The 23,841-nt window shown below is 35.6% G+C and overlaps 1 long non-coding RNA gene across 7 annotated transcripts in view; it reads right to left on the reverse strand.

Annotated features, from left to right (window-relative positions):
- Positions 1-8,489: 8,489 nt before the first annotated feature.
- The window catches only part of LOC308061424, a 58,154-nt gene continuing 42,802 nt past the window's right edge, over positions 8,490-23,841 (reverse strand). For 6 of the 7 annotated variants that reach the window (XR_013927216.1, XR_013927217.1, XR_013927218.1 and 3 more), the window contains one exon: positions 8,490-23,841. This exon is cut by the window's right edge. This is a non-coding gene — a long non-coding RNA (uncharacterized lncRNA). The other variant, XR_013927221.1, reaches the window with a different exon arrangement.

Raw genomic sequence — 23,841 nt, forward strand, 5'->3', positions numbered from 1 at the left:
GGAAAACAAAAAGCATGCATTGAAATTATTTCAGACCTTGAAATCTATACAAACAGCATATATAGGTTTTACAGTGGAATACAAACTGCACATAATTTATATTGTAAATACATAACACATTTTACCCAAGTCTACTTAAAGTTTAGTGGTTTTCTTATATCCAGTATATATATGAATGTATTCAGTACATGTAACCATAAAAATAGCAAAGATCTATTTTCCTGAGATGATATACTGTGGTGGGGTAACCTTATTGAACAGCTGAACTCCTATCCACTGCTCACTCACTCCCTCTCAGTGGAACAGGGGAGAAAACAGAAGAAAAAAAACAGAAAAAAAAATATTGTCAAGATAAAGACAGGGAGATCACTTACCAATTACTGTCTCAGACAAAACAGGCTCAGCTTGGGGAAAATTAATTTATGGGAAATTAAAACAGATTTGGGTAGTGAGAAACAAAAAAAGACAAACATGAAAACACCACTTTTCTGTCCACACTTTCCCAGGCTCAATTTGTTCCTTCATCGTCCACTCCATTATGTCCCCTGAGAAGTAACAGAATGTGAACAGAAGGTGGAGAGCTTTGGTCAGGACATAACAGCTTCTCTCTACTCCTTGCTCCTCACACTTTTCCCCCACTTTAATGTGGGTCCTCTCCACAGGCTGCAGTCCTTCAAGAGAAAATCTGCATCTGCTCCAGTGTGGACTGCCTAGGCCACAGTGCCTTCAGGGAATATCCATCTGCTCCACTGTGGGGTCCTCCACAAGTTGCAGTGTGGGTATCTGCGCCAGCACCTGGAACACCTACATCTCCTCCCTTCTTTCTTTTTCTTCTTTTTCTCCATCTCTGACGTTGATGTCCCCTTTATAATTTCTCTCTTCCCCTTTTGCCAGGGCAGTGGTTTTGCCCTTTCTTAAATACATTTTACCAGAAGCTCCACCAGCTTGGCCAACAGGCTCAGCTATGTCCTGTGGCGGGTCTGTTGAAGTTGGCTGGAATCCGCTGTGTCCAGCATGGGGCAGTCCCTGCAGCCTCCCTGCTGCCAACACCTTTATACCTATACCCAATACATATACAAAGGAATAAGAATTTCAGTGTTTACCTACCTTCTTCTGACAATGCAACAAAATATTTAAATATTCCAGGATGAAAGAAATTTTAACAGTGCCATATAGGAAATATTTTAATTAAAAAAAAATATTCCCTACATAAGATAGAAAAGATCTAAATTTTCTATACATGTTTCTATTTTTGGAAGGAGAATTATTTCACTCTAAACTATTGTGACAATAATATTCCCTCTGTTCCATCTGTTACAGTTATATTAGATGACAGCTGTTGAATTTAAGTTTTATTGTCACAACTGAGTAACTTTTACTTAAAGAATATTTTTTTTGATTCAACATTTTAAGATATAGATAAATAATCCATAATATAAAAGAGGTTTTGGCATTCTTTAAAATACAGAAGCAACAACCTATGCCATTATTTTTAAAGAGATCCCACAAATACCTGCTCTTTTCTCAGTGCTATTCAATAATATGAAAGAAGATAGTTCATAAAGTTCAGAAATGGCATAAAAATAGTGGAGTTGTAATCACAGTGGTATGATTAGCATAGCTGATTTAGTAGTGTGGGTGCACTTGAAAAAGGTGCACTTTAGTAACAGCCAAAGCTATAGGCAGCCAGACAGAATGCTGAAAGTGATCTCAAGCACAAGATGGGATACTGGAGAAGTTGCTTTCATTTTCTAACTTGTTTCTCAATTTTGTTCAGGAATGGAGGACAACTGCAAGTGAAAAACAAATATACCAGAAAAGTCAAGATAGTATAATAGTGTTTCAAGCAGTTTAAAATATAAAAATTAAAGTAATTTAGAAGATAAAATAATGTTTTAGTGAATAGTAATTGAATTTCAAAGTATGATTCAGTACCTTTGCTACTGTAGAAAGGAGTAAGCCAAATGCCTATCCTCTGAGGCACATTCTCATAGGAGAATCTTCAACAGAATAACTTGGCTCGTATGTTTAAAGCAGAACTATAAGATTACCAAATATGTTGTTCAATTATCCTTGAGGACTTTGTGACTGAAATAATGGAACAAAACAAGGTGGAAGTACAAGTCAAATTTATAGAAAATTCTTTGTAAGGGATTTAAAACAGTATCTTACAGAATCAAATGCTCCTTCCAAAAAGCCAACTAAGATTTTATATGCATATAAATAGTTATAAAAATATTTCAATTCTTCAGTATGTACATATCCATAATTATATGTTTACGTGTGCTTATATATTAAAATTAAATACATTAAGGATTCGTGTTTTTTCGATTAATGTTTAGAAACATTTGAATGATTCTCATATTCTAGAATGAAGTCAGTTCTTTCATTTTCTTTTGGCCCTCAACTATCTGTTGTGAAATTGGGAGGTGTTACCTTTAGGCCAGTTTGCAACGAGAAGAAATATTGAGTAGTAACAAATGTTCACCTGTTAATGTAAAAATCTTGTAGAAATTGTCAGGTTGTATGCAGCAGTTTTATTATTTATGTTGTAGACATATTATGAAATCATAATATATATTCATATAAGTTAGGGAAAACTTACATCAACCTTGCAACATAAACATATATTACAATACTGCCCCAATATCTTAATTCAGGATTATGATTCTATTGTATGATCTGCTGTATAAATGTAGAGATAGAAAAGGCCTATCCCTCCTCCCAGCCCAAAATTTATAATCTAACTGTATGTGTATAAGGATTTACTTATCTTATAGCAGTTCATCACGAGGAAGTCCAGAAATACTTCTATATCAATTATAAATTATTAGCAAAAAGTAAAATATGAAATCCTGTCACTTCAAGATTATGTTAATTAACCACATAGTTTAAACTGGGATAAATTATAAGTAACACTTTCAAATGAGACTCTTAGCTGCTTAATCTGCCTATAAATTTTTCTTTCTCCTCCATATCTCTGATAAATAAGAACTCTACTTCAAGCTGGAAGCACCCACAAAATGACCACTGAGAAAAGCAAAACAAGACAAAAGCCATCCTCTTTTATGACATCTCGTATCAGAATAAACTTGCTTGGAATTATGTATACATACATATAATTTCACAGACATAGTAGAAATTTGAATAATTTGACAAGAAACAAATATAGTATTATCTCGTAATTTGACTTAGGAAATAGGCATTTTATGGACAATATTTAAATATAAAATATACACTGTGTTTAACGGTGCCAAAAACATGGACAGTTAAAGAGAAATCTTGATGTTAAGTGGTGATGGGAGCTCATATTACCTTATGGAGATAAAATAAATTAAAAGAAAGAAAACGTGTCATATTAAAAATTGGTAGAATAGAAAGGATTCACATATATTCATAGGTAAGCCCAGAGGCAGCCACAGAGTTTATATACATTTTCATGCATATGTCAGAAAGTCTTATACTACAGTATAACAACATACCTTTCTGGTGTCCACAGAATGTCATTGCTGGTGTTCAAAAATAATACAAAATCTTTGCCCTAACCTTAGGTACTGCTGAGCAATGCATGGCTAATCCAGAAAAAAACAAAACAAAACAAAACAAAACAAAAAAACCACCAAGAAACCCCAAAATAATACAGAGATGGGGCAAACTATGGGGAAAGAGGAAAACAACAGTTGGAAGTGATGAAAGATAAGTAGATAAAAGTCTGAAGAATGGCTTTGAAGAAATTAATGAGAGAAATATAAAGCCTTTGGAAAGGCTGCAGGCAGATGAACTCCTAAAGATATTTTTTCTCTATGCCTAGAAAAGATCTGCAATAGTCATTATAAATTTATTTGTGTGTAGTCCTTATCTCTTAGATTTTTTTACACCCTTAGTTAAGATGACCTTAACTTCTTTTCCTTCCCACCTTACAATTTCCTCCCACTACACATTTTGGTAGTTGACAATATCACCTCTCCTCTTTTCTTAACAAAGGATCTCCATTTCCATACAGATTCAAGAAATTCTTCTCTACATCTGTTCTGAATTTCAAACCTTTTGTCAATATAAATTGAGATTGTGCTTAGCATTTCAGACATGTCTCACCAGCAAAAGAAGATTGAAAATTCAAAGAGGATTCTACCTTTGGAAGACATGGTATTCACTTAAACATTACTTTTGCTGGAGTTTATATTTTTTTCAAAAGGAAACTCAACCATTGTGGAGCTTTAGTATATATACCAATCCTGAATCTGTGGATCTAGGGTTACTCTGCAATTCTTAACGTAGTGGACTTGGTTCACCACAGGCAACATGTATGCAGGATACAAATGCCCAGAAATACTGGTGAATGCTTGCTGGCATAATATGTCTTTTATTATTATGATAAAGTTGTCATATGTAATTACACACAGGATGAACTAAGATTATAGAAACAAATTTAATATTGGCAGGTAATGGCTTTGAGTGCTTGACTTTAATTTTCCATTATTTTCAATAGGCAATCAGAAATACACATTCTGTTCATACTCAGTAGATAAAATTATGTCCCTGCCATTGCAGATGAAGGCCCAGTGTTAAGAGCACGGGATGCAGTTAGGAATTAGTCTCCTAAAACAAAGCTTATATCTTGTTAAACTAGTAGTGGTTTTCCTGAAGGGTGAGGTTCCATGGTCACCAAGAATACCTACTTCAAAAGTGCATTACTTAAAATCAGAGACAGATACTCCAAAAGATAAAGTTTCTCAGACTGCATCTGCTGGAATGTGTACAAAATGACAAGTAATATAAAAGATGAAAAGTTTTTTTACTACTATCCTTTGTCTCTGAGATGTGCTCAGGAGTTTGAAGAACTGCAGCTCTAGATTACTGGCAGGCAGAGTGAAAAATAAGGCAGAAAAGGGAAACCAAGGAGTCAAATACTACTTCCTACAGATGAAACAACAGAGCTCATAGCAAAGACTGGTAACACTCAAGATATGGGGAAAAAATGATAACTCTTCATGATGTAAACCTAATTGTTCCTCAGTTTTGATATTTTTGTCTTAGTTTTAGAATAATATAAAGAGACAAGAACTAGAGGAAAGAGCTTGCAAAGTAAAGTTTGTTAGAATTCATGAGTTTTGATAGTTTACCTTTGCTTCATATTTTATGAGCTAAAAATACGACCAAGAATCAATACCCTATATTATAAGGAGAAACTCTTTTTATGTTAAAAAAAGTACACAAAGGATACAGAAAACTTAGTGGAGTTTAGTTCTTCACATTTATTCCAATTTACTAGCTCATTTTTATGTAACTAATATTGGCTTTCTAGTAGGCTATAAAATCTGCTAAACTACCATTATTTAACACCAAATGGGAATTCAAATGTATATTAGGTTTGTTCACTTTTTTGTTTACTCTAGTGAATGTCATAAATTGGCATACTTTTCATTTATACATCATAATATACCGGTTTTAATATAAAAGCATTAACATAGGTTATGCCATTATTCATAAATGCTTTTGTTGAGGCTGCCACTGATCGAGGAGGAGGAAGAAGGAACTCTCAGGGCTTTACATGTGAAGACTATCTAGCCTACTAGTTGAGTGCATATGTGTCAAACAGTCACCTCAGGCACTGATACGTGACTAATGTCTAAGACGCAATATAAAACTCACTGAGATAGGAATAGGGAAAATCCAAGAAAAGCTATTTCTAAACACTGAAGGCCAAATAAAAAGTTGTTGAGTAGGAATACTGGTAGAACTAAAACAAATCCCTTCACATTTCCAGTCAAACAAAGTTTTAAAAGTGGCCGTTTAAAGGTAAATGTTTTGGTGAAATGTTAAAAGATATGAGTTTGGTACCTATGACTCCTACTAAATAAGGCAGTGGTTGCTCAGAGCTTCTGAAAATTAGATTTATGAACAACTTAAGGTCCTATTTAATACCAATAAATCCATGTGTGGGTTTTTTGGTTGTAAGAACAAGTTACATACTTCATATGAGGCTATTCAAACAATAGCTAAGAAATATGTCTTGATGACATTGTGCATCTAATGGCAAACTTGTGGCATTAGTCACAGATAATATGTTAGTAGTACAAAGACTAAATAACGACAGACACTTTTCTCAAATAAATCCTAGATCTGTTTCTTGAAAGCTGTTACAAATATTTTTAAAAGAGAGGCACAGAATTTTCAGCTTGATCAAAAATAATACCAAAATCTTTGAAGAGTTGTGGTAGTTCAACTTCTAGGGTTAGTGAACTCTGAGGTGCATTGGGTGTCCGTGGCAAGGTGTTGGCAGCAGGGGCTGCACGGCAGACTCTGTGAGGGGAGGCCAGGGGCTGCCCCGTGCTGGGCACCACCAGTTGCATACAATTCCAGCCTGTTCCACCACAGGGCACAGCTGAGCCTCTCGGCCAAGCTCTGATGTCTCAGGGAAAACTGTTTTAGAAAGGGCAATAAACTGGACAAGTAGAGGAATGAGAAGAAAAGAGAAAGAAAAAAAAGAAGTGTGAGAAACAAGAGAGTGAACACCCAGGTCAAGGAAGAAGGAGGAGGAGCAGGAGGTGTTCCAGGTGCTGAAGCACAGATTCACCCACAGCCTGTGGAGAGGACCACACCAGAGCAGATAATCCACACTGTAGCCTGTGGAGGACCCATACTAAGAGTAGATTTTTACCTGAAGGTCTGTAACCTAGTGGAGAGGACCCATGCTGGAGAAGTTCATGAAGGATGGCAGCCTGTGGAGAGGACTCATGTTAGAGTGGAGGAAAAGCATGAGGAGGAAGAAGTGGCAGAGAGGAACTGTAGCTGACAGACTGCTGCTGTCTGCGCTGCTTGGGGTGCGGGGACTGCAGTGACTGATGAGGTGGTAGAGGAGTTGGGAATGAAGGACTGAAGTTGAACTGGGAAAAAGAAGTGGAGGAAGGTTTCATTTTTTTTCTTTTGTTATTCGCTATCAAAATCTGTTTTAATTGGCAATACATCAAATTAATTTTCCCCATACCATGTCTGTTTCACCTGTGATGTTACTTGATAACTAATCTCCCTGACTTCATCTTGGCCCATGAGTTTTCTCTTCATTTTATTTTCTCACCTTGTCCTGTTGAGGAGAGGGAGTGACAGAGCAGCTGGGTGGGCATCTGGCTGCTGGCCAAGGTCATGCCACCACATAAGATATGTTGACACGAGACAATATAATCATAGTCACAGGTATATACAGTTTATATAGTAAAAATGTTTAAAAGATGGAAGTACAGACATTTTTAAGAACAGTTACAGTTGTTCTAACTGAAAAAGATATTTCATTGTTGTCCAAGAAATTATGGCTGACCTTTAACTTATGAAACTTCTGCTTGCTAGTTCATTCCAGGAAGAAACTGTTTGGACAGTGAAAATGGCCTGAAAATTTTGTTAGTTTTTTCTATTACTGTTACCTATATTCTCTGAAAACTCCAAAAGGTAGGAATTTCTAACTATGATTAGAGGAATACAAAATATTAATGAAGTATCGTTACCTTTTTCCAGTTTCAAGCAGAGATTAGGGGGATGAAAAAGGAAAGATAAGATAGCACATAAACATCCTTTAAACACCAAGATTTTCTACACAGTTCAGACTCTGTTCTTATGGGTAACATTGCAGAAATCACTGCTCTGCTCTAGACCTTAGCTTCCCCACTACATGAAATTTGGGAAGCGCTTTGAAATATAGGGAGATAAATGTATAATACGAATTTTACATGTCACTATGTGTTATAAAATTTTGTGCGACCTTTAACCATCATCACAATTTTTTCAGGTAACTAATTTGAACAACATCATGAATCAACATTTTCAGGGATTATAGCTTTTTATCTGCTGAGCTGGAAGAATTTTCATATCAATAATTAAAAAGACCAAAAAGTGGACTGTTTCCAGTTTCTTGAAATAGGAAGGTATTATTCAAATAAGCCTTAAATGTAATAGTAATACTGAAAACAAACAAGAGAGGCACTGCTTGTGCAATCAAAGTACTAGAGTATGTTCAACAACTGAAGAGACACCATGAAATTTGGTCTAACCAAAGTACTAGAAGCTAAGCTAAATAAGAAGCTCAACGAACCAGCTGTATGAAGTCAAAAAATAAACACGCTCATTTTTCTGCTCTGTACATCCGAAGTTTTGTGTTAAATAAAACTGTGTAGAAGGCTCAGGAGTATTCTAGGGACTTCAGACATTTGAATCATTTCTCCTAAGACTTGTCCAGGGCAAACACATTCAAAGAAAGTGGGTGTATAAAATTCCATAGCCTCCTACTGTCGGTTTTTATTGATCCCTCTCAACAATCCCTGAAAAAGCTCAACCATGTACACATAGTATATGAAGTTAAAACAGATTTATAGATTTCCCAGTTGAAAATATCAGTTACAACTGAATGTCCTGTATTTCATAGAGCTTATCATTGACTTTCAGCCTTTGAAGAGTGTATCTATAGATGGCTTTACAAAGAGGCACTCATGATATCTAGATTTTTCAATTATATTCAACTGTTTCTTTGTTTTATCATGATACACATACACATTTACATATCCATGCTAAAACTCTTTATGTTTGTCAAAATATAAGCTATTACAAAAACTTCTAAATAGGTGATGGTATTCTGTGATAGCAGTTTATGGCTAGAAAATACACAGAGTTACATAAACACTAAAATGCATTTACAGGAAACAATTTTGTGTCAGATACTGTTAAGCACAGGAATACCAGCAAAAATATTTTGCTTAATCTTCACATTATAATATTCCTGAGAGTACAGAATACTTTTTTCAGATTAAGTCATTTACAAATCACTCTGTAAGAATTTCATTTATAAGTTATTTATAATTTATTTCAATTATAAGTGCACCTTAAGCAAGACTGTAAAGTTTGAAAACATTCCCATTTCATGAGGAGACTGAACAGTCATCTGAAAATGCTATGTGTATGTGACAACTGTAAAAGTACTGAAGCACTGAAAATGTAAATAACATAGCTGGGCAATCATCTGTCACCAAGATGATCAAACAGTGGGAAATACATGTTGGCTGTGCACACTAAAAAATACATCTATTTACTATACAGGCATTTTAAATGTATGAATTGTGTTGGCCAAATGTATCCTATTTCTGCTGCACCAGAACATTTTACACAAGAGTTGTTGACTGGAGTCCACCGAGAGACTTCCCATGCCCTGTTTGCCAAGGCATGAAGGCAGGATACATTCAAATGTTCCTTAGAACGTTGTTGGTACAGAATCATTACTGTATAAGACTCCAAAGTATAAGAGGGTAACTGTCTCTCTGAATTCATCTTTTAATAAAAAGAAGTCTTTTGGGTATTCTTACGAACTAAGAAAGATGCTTAAGAGTTAGCTATTAAGAATCCTGAGTAATTTTCAAGCTAACGTGATGACAGCAGGCATGGATATCTCAGAAACTCTACTGCAAGAATGATCCAGTATCACCAGATAGTGATTCACACAGTTTGACTCATCTGTTTGAACCTCTGTTTCATCTAAAAATGCTTTAAGCATTAGTTAGATATGTAGTGGTAAAAAAGTCTTACCCCAAGAACGGGCAATTCAGTGGCTTTTCAGTTAAGAGAAAAAGCTGTTCGGGAATTTCAAGCTACCTATAGCTGACAACATCCTAATTAAAATCTTTCCTGTGGTTAAAAACTAACTATATTGGTATTTTGAACACTGTCTTCAAGACCAGTTGTTGATATTTTTTTAAATGCTATTGGAAGACAACAAAGCTGGAAGGAACCGAACCAATGAAGGTAACGGGTAAAAAGTCATCAACATATGAATTAAATATATAGAACAAATGTGATCAAAACCAAGATGTATTTGCAAATGAAGGGAATACATTTTACTGTTTCAGAAATGTTTTGATTCATTACTTATTACTTACAAATTATTTTAAACAACTTATGTTGCAGTCAGAAAAAGATCTTGAGCTGTTTTTAGGAATTGTCAAAACTCTTGCTAAGAGATCAGAACCATATCATAATGACAATGAGAACAAACTAAATTTTCCAAGAACCAGGCAAATTATGTTATCTGTGTAAATAGAGTTAAGATATTTTCTCTTGCTTTATTTTTTTCCCTGTGAGTTTAATATAATTGTTAGAAACAGTTGCTTATTTATAAACATGGGAAAATCCTGACCTTGTTTTAAGTCTTTTTTTAAATTATTTGACATTATATGAAATCAGAAGAGACTTAATTAGACTATTTACTTTTCTTTGATGAGTCAGTGATTTCTGTAAATGTAACACATGTAAAGTAAATTAATTTAATCATGCAGTAGGAACACAAAAATGTGTTGTTACTGATTAAATGATTACTGCAACATCTTGCAGACTCAGCATCAGGAAAAATTATGGCATCAATTACAGAAAAAGCACTTGATTGCAGTAAATAGCAAGAAAAGAAAGAAAAAAACTCAAAGCAGGAGCTGGAGAAAGTTGTAAAGCAACTCTAGAAGTAATTTGACAATGTTTTAGGATGACTTCATTGTGAGAAAAAAAAAATACACTATTAAGGAACACAGTTGAATGCAATAAAAGCTAATATATCAAAATATTTTTTGATTTTAATAATGTAACATTCATGGACTATTCATTGCACTACTAATGCCATCAGTGAGTCTGAAAGCCATCCTATTCCATATGTATCTTTTTCAGTTTACTGTTTTTCTAAATATTTACTTTTGTACAGTTACAAAAAATGCAAACTGCCATTTTCATAACTTTATAGTACATGTAATGTAATCTCACAACAACATTTTTAGAAGCCATATCGGGGTTTTTCTTCTTCTGAGTAACAAGTGACTCTTAGATGAACAACACAGGAAAGCACTGACATGAGCATCCTGCTTCTGTTTAATTCTATTTTCCAAGCAATGAAGAGAGAGTTTACCAGGGAATAAGAAGGGGAGAGTTATTTAGTAAATAATAAAATCACTAAAAAAACCAGTTACTCATTAACATAAGAAAATATAAATAGAAGTAAACTATATACAAGATGTAAGACAATGCTGCTTGAAAGGATGTGAAGAATACTTGATAGTTATCATCTCAATTTTAAAGAAGAAAAATTGTTATTTTGTATTAGGCTGTTGGATGTCAGTTTTAAAATCTTAATGTGAACAAACCAATTAGAAATGAAGAGGTCAAACAATCTCTTCTTTAAGTTGCATTTTGGGAAAAAAACCCCAAACAAACAACAAAACAACAGTAAACCCCCACACTTCATATGCATTTATATTAAATTACAAATTCAGCAAACCATTTAAGCAGACAATTAGTTATAGGCAAGTAGTTATATACTATTGACTTCAAGTTAAGTTCACACTTAATTGCTTTGATGAATCAGACTCTCCAAGATGTTTAATAAGTGTTGGATTCTTTTAGCAAACAGGATAAAATCATCATAGCTTTGTGGTCCTCTTGTTTTTAGTTTCATAAATACCTGGCCTTCTGTATTTCAGTACTTGTCTCATAGTCGTTGACATCTTTATCTGCTCAACTAGCCTTTCACTTTACAGGTTAGAAATTAAGTACAGAGAAGCTATCAATATGCCTACACCGATAGCTCAGTCAGATTTGAGCTAGATGCAGTCTGGCTAATGTTGGTGGAAAGTCAGTGCAGCGTACTCTACTGGTGCTGAAGAACACAGGATCCCAGATAGGTTTGTTTAAGCTTGTCCAGAAAACAGATTTCACTTCAGGGTTGTAATGGTTCAGAAGATAAAATTTGTACACATATGTATTTGTAGCTATATGGTACATGCACATATGTAGATATATATAATGTATAATCATATATACATAAGTACATATTTATATATCCAAATATGTATGTGTATCTATACTTATATACATACACATGCAAAACTGAAAATGAGTTTAAAAAAGTGTCATGTTTTTGGGGCCAAAGAACAGCCCCATCGATTTATTAAGGACTGGAGTGGTTAAAGCACATGATAATATCACATACATATTGAAGACCAATACAGTAACACCCTGGGGTTTTTCTTTCTGTAATAACCCTTCTTTCTATAATAATATGAAATGTAGACGGATTTTTTAAGTCATTATTTATTTATGAGATAGCTTAAGTCTAATGCAAAACTACTTAGGAAACCCAAATGTCTCATCTAAATTTCCAAATGAGTAGCAAGTATTATTAGAGCATTAGTCTTCTAAATGTAGACGTAACTGGCAAAAGAGAAGGAAACTAAAATCTCAGACAATCTACGTCTAGCCTTTCTTTCTCTGTGAAAAAGGAAACTGTCTGGTTTAAACATGCAATTTCTTTCTATATGATTCTTTCATGGGCCATAGGAAGCCTCTGCAGAAATGAGCTCCACAGCATTAACTAATTAATCTTAACAGTTGCCATGTAAAGTAAATTGGTTTTATTATTGCCCATTTTCCAGAGGAGAAATAGACAGATTTGTTTAAGGTAACGTAGTGAGGCTATGACAAAGGAGAGGGAAGTTTTGTGTTCAAAGTTCAGGCAGTCTCTGCAGTAACCTGATCTATTTAATACATCAGTGCAATTTTAACGTCCATAATGCCACGTCGTCTCAGCCTGGACTGAGCTATCACATCAGGAAAAGCAACGTTGTAGAGAAAGGGCATGAAAACTCTGGCAGTCCACACTCCCATCCACACACGTTGCTGTCTTCTCAAACTGTGCTTCAAAGACAAACCCTAAAGGCACCATTCCCAATCTGATTTCAAATGTTACTAGATACCATAAATTCCAACTGTTATCCCTCATATCTTTTTCCTTGCTCTTTATAGGAGACAATTTATATTTCTTCTGAACTGGCTTCTCACATGCTTTAGCTGCTTCTCTAGAGCAGTCAGAGCTGTACTCACTGCTACATTCACTTTGCAATAGAGTTCACTTTTGACATCATAAGAATTCGGTCATGTTGCCTGCACTACCAGTATGTCTTAAAGTTTGCCAGGACCATCTTTATCACATATTCCATCCTTCAAAACACACAGCTGAGCCTAAGGCACAGTCTGGGGCTAACAAATATGAGGAACACCTCTTTCTATAGATGTATCAGAAATTCTACAAGGAAGTGGTAGTTGAAGAGTAAGCTTCCAAGGAGATTTTTAGAGCTAAAGCAAAAGGTCACTGTTCACACTGGTAGACCCAGGAGGAGCAGCAACAGATTGCTGGCATGAAGAAAGATAATGCTGAAGAACACTCAAAGCACTGTTATCAGGGCTAGTTCACTACAGGTGAATAATGATCAGTTTATAGAAAAAAGGGACTTCTGAAAATCACCTTGTCCAACTTCTGGCTCAAAGCAGAGCTAACTACAAATTGAGATTATACGCCTAGAACCTCAGTTCAGGTGAAATGGTTGGTGGGGGAGGGGCTGTGTCCATGGCCTGTCTCTTTCTACCCACAATCTGTGGAGCGGGACACATCTACAAGGTTGGTGGAGGGAATGACTGAGCTTCTAGAGAGGTAGACAGTATGTCAGGATCTATGGAGGGGCAAACTTCAGTGTTGGAAAGTGGTGTAGCAAGAAGAGAGCCTGATCATCGAGGCACAGTGAGCAGCTGGGTGAACAGATTTTTCTTGTTAAGAGAGAAAGAAGTCATAGAATCATAGAATCATTTAGGTTGGAAAAAGTTTTTAAGATCATCAGGTCCAACCATTAACCCAGGACTGCCAAGTCCACTGCTAAACCATGTTGCTAAGTACCATATCTACATGTTGTGCTCTAAACCCTTCACCAGCTTCACTGCCCTTCTTTTGACACACATCAAATAATTTCTGCTGCCCTACCTTTTTCTAGTACCTTTTCCTTATTTGCTGCTTATGAGGAAGCAGCAAATGGAACTGCAGGAAAAGATGTTGGGTACCTGGGATATAGCAGTTGGTATCGATAAGCTGTAATTCATCATAATCATGTGTGAGGGGTAAGTGTGGTATTTGGAGTCAGGATGTGCAACACTACCCAGTCTTGTCTCGTTTGGAATGGGATGCAAAATAGGCTTGGGGTATGTCAAACAGAAAGATGTGTTTCTACTTTTAGCAGTATTTAACTAGTAATACATTTTGCTGTCTGTAAATAGTATCCCTACTGTTTTCTGTGTCTGAAAGAATTATGTAGATATTCAGGTATAATGGAATGAGAATGTATACAGAATTATGAAAAGGCTTTCAATGTACTAACTTTTGCTGCCTTTGAGCAGGCATGTAGACCTCTGGATAAATTCCTGAAGAGCAGAGTGACTCCAGCTAAAGCCAAAAGCTGTGGAAATGTTTTACAAGGCAAAGAAATGGATTATAGATGGGGGCAGATAAATTTAACTAAATTAACTTGTCTATTTTGGAAGAGAGATTCACCTCAGTTTGGTCGTGGTTGGCAGAAATCATGGTTTCATACTATCAGCTGTTGCAAACACATTTTGTCTTTACAGTCTGTTCAGCTTTCAATGATCAACAAACGTGGCAAAATGGTGCATCCTTTGGTGTATGATATCTTCAGTATTTCAACAGCTCCAGTTGGTTTCCACAATGAATTACCTGTCTTGTCAAAGATTTATGTCTAAAGAGTTCCTGTAATAAAAAGTGCTAATGACCAAAGCTGAATTCACAAAATAATAGAATCATGGAATAATTTAGGTTGGAAGGAACACATGGCCCTCTGCTTACAGGAGGTCTAACTAGAGCATGTTGCTCAGGGCTGTGTTCAGTGAAGTCTCAGACACCTCCAAGGATGGAGATTCCACAAACTCTCAGGGCAACCAGTTTCAGGGCTTGAGAATCCTCATGGTAAAACCAGTCTTTCCCCTTTATCTAGTTGTCACTTCCCATGTTCTAACTTGTGTCCACTGCCTTCTGTCCTATCACTGCATACTTCTGATAAGAGTCTAGCTCCATCCACTCAGGTAATAGCAGGAAGAAACAAGGACTCGCCTGAGCCTTCTCTTGTTAAGACAAAACAAACCTTGTTGCCTCAGACTGTCATTCATCGTGTTCCAGCTCCTTGACCATCTTGGTCACCCTCCACTTGACTCACTTTAGTATGCCAATATCTCTCTTGAAATGGGGATTCCCAAAGCCAGACAAAGAGCTTCAGATGTGCTTTCACAAGTGCCAAATGGGGCAGAAGGATCATGGCCCTGGACCTGCTGACCACATTCTTAATAACAGAGCTCAGTATGCAGTTGACCTCCTTGCTTCTGAATAGGATTCAACTTGGTGTCCACAAGAAGCCTGAATTTTTGTTTTTTCAAAGCTTCTTTTTCAGCCAGCTGGCCTACCACCAGCCTATGCTGCTGCATGGGGTTACTCCTCCCCCAGCACAGGACTTTGTACTTGCTTGTGTTGAATTTCATGAGGTTCCTGTTAACACATTCTCCAGCCTGACTAGGGCCTTCTGAACAGCAGTGCTGCCCTCCAATGTGTTGACCACTTCTCCCTATTTGGTGCCATGAGCAAACTTGCTGAGAATGCATTCTGTCCCACTATTCAGACCATTAATGAAGATGTAGAACAGTATTGGTCCCAGTCCTGATCCCTGAAGGATACCACTTGTTACTGAACACCAGATAAACTTTGCTCTTTGAGCTTGGCAGTCCAACCAGTTTTCCACCTACCTCATTATCCATTTATCTACCATGTACATCACCAATTTGGTGATAAGGAGACTTTGTAAGAGTGTGTTAAAGGTCTTGTTAAAGTCAGGTATACACCATCCACTGCCCTCTCCTCTGTCTGCAGCACCAGCACTCATCTTATCATAGAAAATTGGTCTGGAATACTTTCTGCATGCTAAATCTGTGTTGGCTGCTCCCAATCACATTTTTGTCATTCAGGTGTCTGAAAACGGCTTCCAACAGGATTTATGCCATCACCTGTCCAGTCACTGAGGTGAGGCAGAACAGCTTATAGTGCCCTGGATCTTCCTTCTTGTTGTTTTGGATGATGGGTCTGACATTTGTTTTTTTTCCAGTCATTGGGAACCTCCTCCAAAATTCATGAACTTTTGAAGAAGTTAGATAACAGCCTTGCAGGGACATCAGCCAGCTTCATTGGGACCCTCAGATGCATCCCGTCTGTTCACACTGATTTGTGTATGCCTAATTGGCTAATCCCATCTTTGGATAATGGAGTTGGTATTTCACCCTCTTTTCTCTCTTGAAAAGATAAAAAGATAAGGTAGATTTTCAAGCATTATTAGAAAACAATGCAGCACACACTCTGATATAATGTTAACTATAGATTTTGCATGTCTTTGCCCAGTTAGGCCCAAATGCCACTGAAACAAATCTGACAACTTCTATCAGAAGATTGCAGTATTTTAAGGCTTTTGAAAACAGATACAAAGCAGCTATTAGGGCTTCAGTGTACATGTTCTGTGAAACTCAAGGGCAATGAAGAGATTTGTCAATGAAAGCACACAACTCAAAAAAAGACAGAGCCCATGGTAAAAAGAGTTGAAGAATCTAGGATACTTACATATGTAGTTAAAACCCACTGTGATTAACAACCAACACACTCAGATAAATAAAAAATACTCCTGGCTGGAAATAATGAATAAGGAAAAGCCAAAAAAACTTAGATGGCAAGTTTGTGCTTGAAAGACAGACTACATTAAAAGAAGAATGAAGTCTGGATATATTCATATATATACAGTCAATAAAAACACAGTTACAGAATATCTTTTAAGAAAAGATATGTATATTTTACATACCTTATTTTTCTTGTTAATAGCACTACATATTTTCATAACTTCAGTTCTCCTCTGTCCAACTTGTACTTTAAACTCGCTAGGTTCTCTTTCTTAGTTGAGCTCCTAATTTATGATCATTAGATTTTGTTCATATTCTGATTTTGCAAGGCAAACCATGTTATCTTCATATAACACCTGTAGTTCACAAATAAGAAAAAACTGATTACTACTAAATACTACTAAATATACTAAATAATTCTTTCCACAGGAATGTTTCAGCATTCACCTTAAAGATTCAACTTTTCTTTTACAAAGACAGTACGGCTCAGTAAAGGAATATGACATTAATTACAATAAGAAAATTATAGAAAAGGAAAAAATCATAGTATAAAATCATAAGGTAAGGTTACAGATCAAACTACGGTCAAAATAACATAAACAGCAAAATTAAATAATTATAATAAATGTTAATCAATTAACTCACTTTTATCCAAAGTTTAGGATAGGCTATTCAGGAATTTTATCAATTTTGGTTTATTTTATTTCAACAGAAGCAATTAGAAGTACCCAAGTTAAATCACATGTTAACCTTCCAAAGGTTTACTGTAAAAATGAAAAAATCTGGGTTTAGGTGTGTCTGTCATCTTTATAAGACAGACCTAAAACAGAAAAAAAAAAAAATCTGGGGAAATATCCAAATTATATTAGGACTGTTGGAGTTTATCAGGTACAGTTGTGATTTTAAAAATAAACAGGTCTAAATAGAGGAAGAGTTATCTTATAAAGTTACAGTTTTATAAATACATGCATATTTTCCACACTCATACAGAAACAATTTCAAAAACTGGACCTAAATTGTGAGTAAGATAACCATTATTTGCTCACAATCATGTGATAGAAATAAAAATTATTTGAGAAAAACCCTATATATATATATATATATACAAAAAATTATTTTACACATAATGGTCTAGCATTTAGTTCACTAAAACAATTAGCATTAGGATTCTAACAAACTCAAAAGTGCTACTGTGTTTAAATAAAAAATAAGGAAACCCAAAGCCAACATAACACTGAAGAATCCTTTAGTGAGCACTTACCCAAAATGAAGTCCTTTTATGCCAACATTATGAGTCTTTGTTCAATTGCTTCTGTAGGCAGCACTGTAGTGCTTCCTCTACAGTATATACTGTAGTGGAGCAGATGCAAAGATGTGCTCACATCACATAACTAGAAGTGATGAATTTGATACAGTCCTGTTTGCCCTTCCTTTCATTGCTTTTTCTTCTGAACCATCACAGATAATCTTTTATTCTGTCCTTAATTTTCTGATGACACTCCATAACTAGGTTTATGAATCTTTGATTCATGCAATCCTTCATCTTTCTAATGTGGCTGGGGGAAGCACCATTTTTTACACAAATCGCACGCTAACAAATCATGCCCAGAAGTCATACGGATATTTAATTATTGTGTGATTAACACTGAAAATTAGTTGACTCTAACAAAATCTTTTGGGCAAATATAATTCCTGAATCCTTTTAAAATACAACATATCAATACTGTTTAGCATTTCATCAATGCTGAAACATCTGGGTAAGTGTCATCCACCTTGGTATTGGTGTGTCGTGTATTCCACCATTTAACTGAATGGAAAGCTCAGAAGATGTTAAACTGAATGAGGGAGCAAACACCTGGAAAATATAAGGAAGAGATAATAAAGTGTCTGTTACTTTATTTGGAATGCACTTCTTAATGTTTTCAGCACACTGACAAGTGTGTCAATAGCAAAATATTTTATACCCTGAATGAGTTCCCTAAAATACTATTCCTAAATTATTTATTTTAATCTTAGTAGGAAATATTTGCACTTATTTTAATACATCTTGTAGTTTATACGTCTCACTTAAGTACCAATGTGTATTAATGTCTAAGATTCGTATCCATTGGAGACCTAGGCAGTAAAATGAACTGAAATGTTCTGAACAGCTATTCAGCCAACCAAAGTGTCTACTTAAGAATGAGAAAAATTGGCCTAATTTCCATTAAACTTTTTGTGTCTTCAGAGGAATACATTCCCCATATGTTGGCAACTACAGACAGACTCCCAAATTTAGAGGTGAATTTAGAGATTAATCCCACCAGCATGAATTCAAAAGATTCTAAAAGTATTTAAATTATTTATATCTTTCAGGCACCAAGGCCTTTCTTCCTTCAGTTATTTATCCTGCATATTTATCTCCTTCAGCACTCTTCCACATTCACCTTTATTCTTCAGTGTTCATTTTATATAACAAACTGAACTGTGAAAGTCTAAAACTTTGTTTAAAAATAATTTTCACAGTTGTGATGAAATGTGCAGCAAAGATGTTTTGCAAGTCTCTTAAGCAATCCTTGTATAATACCAAGGATGTAATTTGCCTCAACTTTAGCAAAGCTTTCAACACTGCCTCCCACAATAACTGAATTAAGTCATTATGGTCTGGATAGATGTACAGCTAGATGGATAACAACCGGTTGAATTTTTGGACTAATAGGGTAGTGGTTAGTGGGTCATCCTCTAACTGGAGGCCAGTAACCAGTGTAGCACCACAGGAGTCTGTACTGGAACCTCTCCTTTTAAATATCTTAATGGCTTAATATCTTAATCAACAACCCAGAGAAGGCAACAGAGAGCACTCTCATCAAGTTTCTAGATGACACCAAACTGAGGGGACACGTCAACAGAGCTGAGAGCAGAAGAGCAGGGCTGCTATTCACTGGAATCTGAACACACAGAAGAAACAGACAGACAGGAACCTTATGATATTCTACATGGAAAAAAGCTAAGTCCTGCACCTAGGAAGAACCCCTTGCACTGATAGAGGCTGGGAACTGGCTGCCTGAGTAGCAGCTCTGCTAGAAATGACCCGCAGCTATTGGCAAGCTGAACATGAATCAGCACTGTGCCCAGGTACCAAAAAAGGTCAACAACATCCTCGGCTGCATTAGCAGCAGCACAGGGAGAAGACTGAGGGAAATTATTATCTGCCTTTGCTCAGAACTCATAGGATCACATCTGTGTCTAGTTTTGGGTTCCTCAGCAGAAAAAAATACAAAGATAAACTGGAATGAGTTCATCAGCAGGCCATTGTCAGGGAACTTGGAGCTCTTGCCCTGTGAGAAAAGGCTGACAGACCCAGGCTTGTTATGAGTGCAGAAGAGATGACTTTGGAAATGCAGCAGCCTTCAAGTAACTACAGGGAAGTTATTAAGATAGAGTCAGGCTTTTTGCAATAGTGCATGGTGAGAGGATGAAAGTCAACAGACACTTGGAACAAGGCAGCTTTGGAATGGAGAATCTTCATCAGGAGAACCAAATGCTTCAAGAGGCTGTATTAGGCTGGGTAAAGGCTTGCATGACTTGCTTTGACCTCATAGCTGAGCCTGTTTTGAGTAGTAGGTTGAACCAAAGAACTTCTGAGGTCCCTTCCAAGTTGAATTTTCCTATAATCCAATTACTCTATATCATTCAACTTTGTTAAATACATGGCTTCTTTTGGTAGTCAGATATACTAGCATAAAGATTTCACATTTGTCAGCACATATTGCAGATCTTTTCTGCACTTAAGATAACAAAACAACCATAGCACCATGTGGTTTCCATTAGAAAGTGCTGACTTTTTAATAAAGCAAAACAAGGACGACTTGTACAGTACAGCTTCCTGTCACATTTACAAGGATTCCCTGTACAGGAGACTGTTCTCAGGTACTGGCTGTTTGTAAATGTAAAACACAGTTACTTGAGTGTCTGTTTAAATCAAGCCCATATGCTGAGATATCAGCTCCCTGAGGTCGAGAATGTATGGATACCTACTATCATTCCCAACACTGACAGACATTCCACAAGTACTGTAATTAAATTTAGATGTCTAGCCTTAAATAAAGATGGTTCCTGGGCTGCAATGAAGTCAAAGATGTTACCGTATTACTTAATCCACTTTCTGTGATATGAGGACCCCAAAATGGCTCACATTACCTGGACTCTCTTAGTGTACGGAAACAACTGTTCCGGAAATAGGTGATAGATACAATAGATGTAATTTTGATTATACTAGAACCAACATCTACATCATAAATTTTCCTGACAACTGCTTTTCTGCCAGTCATACAAGATCCTGGATAACAAAGAGATATAAGAATGGTGACTTCACCTTATGAAAGCTTCTCTCCATAAAAATGTTCTCTTATGCATGCACAGGTTTTCAGAGAAGACACACACTTGAAAAAAAACACCAAGAAACTAAAAAAACCCCACCCGGTCAATTCCATCCTCCCACAGCTTTCTTAGACGTTAAACCAGAAGACATTTTACCACCAAAAGAGTTTATAGCTGTTTCTAGTATCAGAAAACCCAAATTGCAATGAGGAGTCTAGGACTACCAAGTCCAGTTTCAAATGTAATACCTCAGGCAAAATGTCCTCTGGTAGAAATGGCTGCGCATGCCACTAGGTGGAAAGATTCATACCCTCAACAGAAGGAAGTAAATCTGATAGCCTGTATGACACGGTATAGCATTTAGGAAAAATTATCTGTCCAGAAAGCTTTCAGTTACTTTTCAGGATGTTTATTTCAGGTGGAATATGGCATTACAAGATATGTTATGAAATATTTTTGTTGAGATGAGGGTACCCTCCAATTAGACTGTATATAATACACAAATACTGTGATGCACTTTATAAAGAAACCTCTTCTGCCTCATCTAAGATGCTCATAATTCCAGAGTATAAGTGCTGCAGATTTGAGATTTTCAAACTAGTCTTCTGAAAAGCTAGATATTATCCAGTGTAGCAGGCTTTCTTTTTTCTTCTTAATTTTTTTTCTCAAAAGAAATATCACTATTTTCATTAACATAAAAGGAATATAATCTACTCACTGACAGAAAGTTCATGAGAAAATTTTAAAAACTGCTACATTTATATGTTGTTATATATGCTATATGTAGCCTACAGAAGAGCAATTTGCTTACCCTATCTCACCTAGCTAAAGCTTAAAATACAAAGTTGTGAAGGAAACGGTTAACTAATGAACAGTAGTGATACATTTATTGACTTTTGCACATATTTTTACTTACCTAGCTAAAGAATAATGGGAAATTGAAAATTGAATCATTCAAGTTGCATTGAAGAGAGAGAAATAGCCTGAGAAGACATGCTTGCAAGGATATTAATTGTTATGACAGAAGGAAAACCTTCCTACTCAACAGCAGACACCTACTCAACAGCACAACCTCAGACACCATTAACTTCTGTTTGACTTAAGTTTGTAAAGATTTTTGACAGTTGTCTCCCTAGCACCATCTGGTGTCTGCCAACTTGTAACTTGTGAGAATGCACCAGACACAAAATGAATTCAGCTCATGGCCTCATGAGACAGAAAAATTTACAACAGGCATCTCCACAAAGGCTCAGAAGAATATTAGGCAGGCTGGAATGAGCATACATTATGTTTACGATTTTCACCAACCTAAGTTGGTGAAACATTGAACAAACACATATTTGCCCATGTCTCATGTATTCTCTGTGTTGGAATATGAAGGTTGATAGGAGCCTGGATGTTCCTGTTAGCTGGATTTTACATATTAAATATATCCTTCTTCATTCCAAATTTTACTTAGAAGATATGCTATCTACATTTCAGCTGAATGGTACTTTACCTATCTTCAGCTTATATGGCTCATGAAAAAAAAATCACAGAATATACACTTTTCCAATAAAAACATATCAAAAAAGATTCAGTATAGCCTTAAGAACTGCTATACTAATTTTTTTATTTTTTTTTTTTACAATGCATAGCTGTCGACAGCAATATCAGGGCACAGCTGTGCAGAAAATGATTCAACCTCCATATGCTGCCACTGTGTATACTATACCGTAATTCATAAATATGAAGAGTGAAAGTATCATTATTCAATGTCCCTGAAGAAAATGAGAGCCTATGTTTTTTTAGTATTCATCCGTTTTGCAGAACAGTTTAATTTAATTTTAATGTATGCATTATTTTGTTTAAGGGAAAAAAATCCAACCTTGAAATGGTAAAATAATCAAAATACTGAATCAATATGCAATAAACTGTTCTGATATCACTTTCAATTTGTTCTAGTACAATTAAAATAATATATTTTCTAAATACTTTTAGAGTCATGCACCTATTATATCTTACTATTATTACAGAATATATCACTATTTGATAGTTTCATCAAAAAATCCTAGATGGTAGTCTATCTGAATTATGTTAAATAAAATATGGCCACTGTCTTAATTAGTCTGCAAGATTAAAATCAAATGGATCTGGGATAAAAACTGAAGTCTAAACATGCCGTATATATCATGTGTACAACAGGCCACATAGAAGTCAAAAGGTCATTATTTTTTCTGAAAATTACATATTCTCATGCAAAATCTGATAGTCTTTATTGATGGACAATGTCATAAAGCCATCACTGTGTTTATAGACATTTAATTGAAGACAGCATAAAACGATAAACTAAGAAACATGCATGGTTGACTCCTCCAATTCAAACCATAAATCATACTGATGTTCAGACAAGTCGCCCAGACACAAATTCTGATGATAGATGAACCATTTAACTTTGATTTTTGAAAGCAATGAGCTCGCTAGCAATACCTCACACTGACTAATACCACATATGGTCATATAAGAACTCATCAAAAATCCATTTTTCCCTTGTGTGGATGCTAAAATTATCTTCTAAATGATCATTATTAAAAGTGTGCAGTGTGTAACATCCTCCTAATGTTCATAGCTGGATTTAAAGTCTGCTTGCTTCAGTAAGCAATGATTTTATTGCTGTTTCTAATCTTAAATAAAGGCTCTTAAAATATAAATAAAAGAGATGAGACAATATGTAATATTAATTTACAAAAAACATTATAGAAAAGCTAACAAAACAAATGAAGGGAAAGAAACTTTTTTTTCAAGTTTCTCAGCATAACATGATTTCTCTAGATGATAAAATATAGTGTATAGCACACAGTTATGACAAAACCTGAATCAAAGTATTCACTTCATATATTACAGTCAGCAGTGTATATTACAGTGTATCTTTTGGGGCTACTG

The sequence above is a fragment of the Falco punctatus genome, assembly GCF_963210335.1.
Source record: "Falco punctatus genome assembly, chromosome: 3".
NCBI lineage: Eukaryota > Metazoa > Chordata > Aves > Falconiformes > Falconidae > Falco > Falco punctatus.